This window comes from Oncorhynchus tshawytscha, linkage group LG14 (genome assembly GCF_018296145.1).
Source record: "Oncorhynchus tshawytscha isolate Ot180627B linkage group LG14, Otsh_v2.0, whole genome shotgun sequence".
NCBI lineage: Eukaryota > Metazoa > Chordata > Actinopteri > Salmoniformes > Salmonidae > Oncorhynchus > Oncorhynchus tshawytscha.
The window spans coordinates 2,048,749-2,055,178 of NC_056442.1; positions in this window are offsets into that span (position 1 = coordinate 2,048,749).

Genomic DNA, 6,430 nt, shown 5'->3' on the forward strand with positions numbered 1-6,430 from the left:
TTTAAATTAGATTCATGTAAGCCGGCATTGTTCGTGTGCCAATGGTGGAAATGTCAGATTAATTTCAGAGAGAAATGGGTCAAGAAAACAGAGAGAGGAGCTGGAGGATATAGGACTCTTTTATTACTAGTTTTCAGAGTGGAAATATGTAGGAGAAAATTCCCTGAGGTCTATCATCTAGTTTTCAAAGGGGCCAGAGACCGTAATAGATGACATAGGCCTGCTAGCAGAAAACAATAGACCCTAGATATGATCACTAGGAGGGTAAATACAAATATAGCTAGCAGACGTGATACACATTACAAAGGAATAACATGTAGACCTATCTGAAACACTACAGACAAAAGTACTACAATTGTTGCATACAACAAACATAATCAAAAGTTGCCATAAAAAGTCTTAATCCTGATGAGAATGACCCTTTGTGGATGCATTGAAACACGATCTTGATGACAATTCAATGTCCCAGTTTTATCTGACAGTCTTTCAGCATCAATGGCAATTGAGGCATACTGTCAGTAGAACAATGGTCAATTGGTCGATTCAGGGTACTCTGACTATGATGGAGGGTATCCACAGCTTTTTCAGGCCATTCTTGGGCAGCTATAAAGAGAGACGTGAGCCATTAGATTATGGCTATCAGGATAGCGATCGCTGCCACGGGACAAACAGAGTGGATACCAGAGGACAGACTGTATGTGATCGTATCTGATCACATCTCTATGAACCCACTCTAAACCAGAACCAGAACAGAGCTCGAACCGAAGTCATTCAGCTCACATCTCTGGCCCAGTCCCCAAGTCCAAAAACTTCACTCTGTATATTATCTGTACAGACGATGTATTACCTTTACAGCGCTGACACAGCAGAGGAATCTTTCCAGAAACAGATGTGTGTGTGAGAGAGAGAGAGAGAGAGAGAGAGAGAGAAAGAGAGAGAGAGAGAGAGAGTTTGTCTCCTGTTGGACTGAAGGGACGGAATCTACACACTTCATAAATATTTATCTCACACATCAGTCTCTCATTTATTGGCAATAAATATCTCCTGCCTCTGACGTCTGCAGCTCATACAGGCTACGGAGGGCAGGAAGGCACATCCAGTGATAGGAGTAACTGTAGATGTATTCTAACCATGTCTGTTACATTGGTTTGGAAGAGAGAATATGACAATGAGAATATAGTACTTAATGTAATTGGATGGAGCCAACTTTTTGCATTTGTAATATTCAGACAATTGTAGTTCTCAGTTTTCAGCCATGTTTTATGTGACCCTGTGTTGCTAGTTGCTGCAGGTGAAGAGGAGAGGTGATGTCCTCAGGACCTTGCATAGTGAACAGACACACGCCTCTCTGCCTTTTTCTGTCTGGAACATTGGCTCATTCGGGAAGCTGATTAAATCGATGGGACGAGGGTTGGGCCAACCACTGGAGGGAGAAATGCTGTGCTGGGATGAACATGGAGAGAGGGAAGAGGAGATGAAGGAAGACAAACACAGAAAGAGGTGGAGGGACGGACGAGGAATTATAGGGCTGTTTGCAGAAGGGAAAGAGGCATGGACAGAAAGAGTGTGGGGAGTTGAGGGAGAGAGGGATAGGCAGAGTGAGAGAGAAAGATAGGAATGTAGTGTTAGTGATTGTAGTTGTCGGCTCTGAGGGCTCTTCGCCACATGTTTTGGCTGTGCAGGGAGACCAGACGTTCCTTTCTAATGGAACCCTACAGAGCACAGGCGAAAAGCCACTCAAATCCTCTATCTAATGAAATGACATAATGTGTCTGTGTGCCTGAAAAAGAGGGGATGTCAAGAGAAGTTAGGAGGGATGTTACTTTTTCTCTTTTAAATTTCAAACATATTTTTTAATTGAGGACTAATTAGGTTCCAGGAAACCGGCCCTCAAGATTAAAGGAGAAAGTTGAAGTTTCAGAGAGACAATAATGAGGGTATGTTGTACTTTCTCTGAGTGCTGTCTGCCCAACAGCCCAAGGCATTTCATTATCACCCTCATTCATCTAATCATCGGATTTTCTGAACCACTTTAAATGGGGCTATGATTGTGATTGGTTTGGGGAGCACTCACTGCCCTGGTTCTTCTCACTTTAGCCCAGTTTGTGCTCCACTTCTGTCTGATGCTGCAGTGAAATGGATTTTATTACATTCTTTCTTTTTTTGAAACTGAGTTCCAAGTTCTACAAAGTTTTGGGTCCCATTTCTTATCTCCTACTCTTATTATGACAGTGGGCACAGCGCCCTCTTGTCTATTACACTGACCACCTGTTAATGAATGTCTATCATGTCTAGTTCCTGCTGATCATGATAATAAGAATAGTGTTTTTTACAAGTCTAACAAGTCTAAACTTCAAAGCTCACCTCAAGTCTTGGAGGAATACAACAAGCACATACGATTTTTTTTTGTTATGAAGCTTGTAACATAGTCCCCACTCTCATTGAAATGTTACCTGGTCCTTTTTCCCTGAGATATTTCCCTTAAAAAGAACTAACTCTTCTCTACCAGACACGGTCTGCAGTAGGACCCAGGGGCCACCGAGGCGCCGACTCCACAGGGCTCACGAGCTCGTGTGTAAAGAATTGACACAGCCAATTTGTTTCAGTGTGTGGAGAGCCTAAGTGAGGTGCGTGCTTAGAGGACCTATAAATTGTGAAGATGTGCATGGCTTAGACAGTTCGTTTTCAACACCAGACAACTGAACTCTCATTTTCAACCACGACGGGCATAATACCGTATACAGATCCTGTGCGTAGTTTATACGACTTTGGTTGGACTGCAAGGTGTCGACAGGAGAATCTACCTTTCTTTCGCACATGCACAGCGACGCATGGGTGGAATGCTTCTAACGAATAAGGACTTTTATGGAGTTTCTTTCTTTACTTCGTCTTTGGATAGCTTTGGGACAGTAGAGCGCGGTTGCAGCTCCCCTTTTCCCGCGGAACTCTACCTGGATGGAAACCATGTCACCACAGCAACAGAACGAGCTGAGCCGCAGGACGTCACTCACCGGCGAGTCCAAGACCAGCACGCAACATGAACACAAGAGGGTAAATTAACGTGATAGGCCAAATCATGTGTTTTTACGCACTCATTCCCGATTAATGTGTGTGATTTGTTATGCGTTTCAAAACAGTGAAAATACTTTTTTTGGTAAAGTAGCTTATTGCAATTGTGTTGTTGCGCGCTCTGTGCCCCGTAGCGCACTGACTCACACGGGGATTGCCGGTGCTATGTTCGGACTCGGTGTTCGCAGGAGGAGGGAGTAAATCGCCGTTAAACCGAACCCCCGGTTGTAGATACTAATCTGAATATCCATAGACAGATCCAGGAATTAGGCCCATGCAACTCAGTTATTTTCTGAAAACAGCACTACTTGTTGCATATCCATGCGTATATGTGAATTGGTGACATTTCAAAAGCGTTTCAATGCTCTGAAACCATAGATCTTATGCAGTATATCAAATATGACATCTTCGTTTCAAACCTTAGGCTTTTATCATATAGCCAACTGTAGGTTATTATAGGACAATGATCAACAGTTGGAATGTATAGATTCCCCCTCCGCAGTCTTCTGAATCAGTAGTTGTGGTGTTTGTGTAAAAGCTGTGGGTGTTCTGTAGCCGGGTATTCCAGTCTCTGGCACCACTATAGTGTCTGGCTGCGTGGGGACTGGCAGCCTTTTGCAGTAGGCTTTACCCACTGCTCTGCTTTGTGTGGAAATAGCAGCTATAAGCAAGCCTGCCATTAATACAGTGACTGCTTCAGTAATTTGTAGTTATTAAAACTGTTTAAGTTATCTATCCAGTCACAAGACCTACTGTGCATTCAGAAAGTATTCAGACCCCTTGACTTTTTCCACGTTTTGTTACGTTACAGCTTTATTCTAAAATGTATTAAATCGTTTTTTCCCCTCATCAATCTACACACAATACCCCATAATGACAAACCAAAAACAGGTTTTTAGAAATGTTTGCAAATGTATAAAAAATATAAACCGGAGATATGACCTTTACATAAGTATTCAGACCCTTCACTCAGTAGTTTGATGAAGCCCCTTTGGCAGTGATTACATCCTCCAGTCTTCTTGGGTATGACGCTACAAGCTTGGCACACCTGTATTTGGGGACTTTCTCCCATTCTTCTCTGGAGATCCTGTCAAGCTCTGTCAGGTTGGATGGGGAGTGTCGCTGCACAGATATTTTCAGGTCTCTCCAGAGATGCTAGATTGGGTTCAAGTCCGGGCTCTGGCTGGCCACTCAAGGACATTCAGAGACTTGTCCCGAAGCAACTCTTGCGTTGTCTTGGCTGTGTGCTTAGGGTCGTTGTCCTGTTGGAATGTGAACCAGCCAGCTCTAGAAAGAGTCTTGGTGGTTCCCAACTTCTCCCATTTAAGAATGATGGAGGCCACTGTGTTCTTGGGGACCTTCAAAGCTGCAGAAATGTTTTGGTACCCTTCCCCAGATCTGAGCCTCAACACAATCCTGTCTCAGCTCTACGGACAATTCCTTCGACCTCATGGCTTGGTTTTTGCTCTGACATGCACTGTCAACTGTGGGACCTTATATTAACAGGTGTGTGCCTTTACAAATCATGTCCAATCAATTGAATTTACCACAGTTGGACTCTAATCAAGTTGTAGAAACATCTTAAGGATGATCAATGGAAACAGGATGCATCTGAGCTCAATTTCGAGTCTCCTATCAAAGGGTCTGAATACTTATGTAAATAAGGTATTTCTGTTTTTGCAAAAAATTCTAAAACTTGTTTTCTCTTTGTCATTATGGGGTATTGTGTTTAGATGAGGAGGGAAAAAATAATTTCATCAATTTAGAACAAGGCTGTAACATAATGTGGAAAAGGTCAAGGGGTCTGAATACTTTCCACTGTATATTACAGTGTCATAATAACTGTCATTACTAATGTAGTATAGATGCCTTCCTTATAACCAGTAGTGACAGCCGATGTCATCACAGGATAGGTCCTAACTGTTTAGGTCAGCAGATTTGGCTGCTGACCAGCAGGCTAGATAACCCCGATGGGCTTAACATAAATAATTGGTCTGTTGAGGAAACATGATTATGCCTAAAGTCATGACACAAATCATTATCTGTACAGTTCAGAATAACATGTTATTTAGCTGTTTACTTTGAGATAGAACAGGCAATGCTTTACATTGTTGCCCATGTGCCATGTATTAACTTAATAACCAACTACTCTGGTAACCGGGGTTGGGGAGTAACAGATTACATGTAATCCCTTACATGTAACGGATTACAACAAAACGGTAACTGTAATCCGTTAACAGCAAAAATATTGTAATCAGATACTTTTGAAAAAGTAGATGATTACTTTTAAATTCAGGATTTTTGCAAAACAAATCTTGGACTCTTCTGTTTTCTCAATGACACTCAAATCAGTATTGAAAAAAGGCGCAAATGTTGAGTTTGTTCCACCTGAGCGAGACTGACCGTAAATCAGAGACCACTAGGATGACACACCACATGTGTTTGATGAATCACATGAAAAGAGCAGGAATAGGTTTTTGTAGGCTACAGTCCAATCTATGTCTTCCAATGGTGCAACTGCTGTCGGCATCCAAAGATTATCCAATTTGAATAAACGCTTGGAGGTAAGGATGACAGCAGTGGTGTAGTCTACTGCATACAGATATCACTTATTATTGATATCTACATACCACATTGATGTGAATCACACTGCTGCTCTCTCATTTAGCTATTTACACTTTACGTGTTGTGGATGTCTGTTCACAAATCTAAATGTGTATTTGAACCCGATAATGGTTGAATTAAAGAAGTTTAAGCTGCCTATCAATCATTGTTTTTGAAACCAGTGGACAGCCAGTCAAAAATGTGCTCTTGCAACAGCTGCATAGTGCGAATCCCAGCCTATGGAATGCAAGTGGGGCTTTTATTGCTCAGTCAAATTCATGCTGATAAAAAAAAATCCATAGGCCTACTGGACACATGCTCAAAGTTGCACACTTTTGATAGACTTAAAGGGGCAATCTGTAGTTGCTACATCCATTTTTGACTTATTTGTACATTAATATATATAATGTAATCTTTTTATTATTATATGTAGTAGAAAGCGATGGGTTAGAAGAAGCCGACATAACCAACCCATACAGTCAAATGTAACATCCATATATGGCCAGCTATGTAAACTTTAACATGGTTTTATCCTGCAATAATTACCTGTAGATTTAACAGAGGAATAACATCTGATTTACGTATTCACTTTATATTTTCTACCTTTAAAATAAGATCATCCACCCTCCAATCCAATTTGGACTCCCAATTAATGAATGACACGTGTTGTCCCTCAAAAGGAAAGTCTCTCCAGAGCGCCCTACAGTCTACACCTACAGTACATTACAGGAGACATCCCTCACTGAGAAAGAACCCC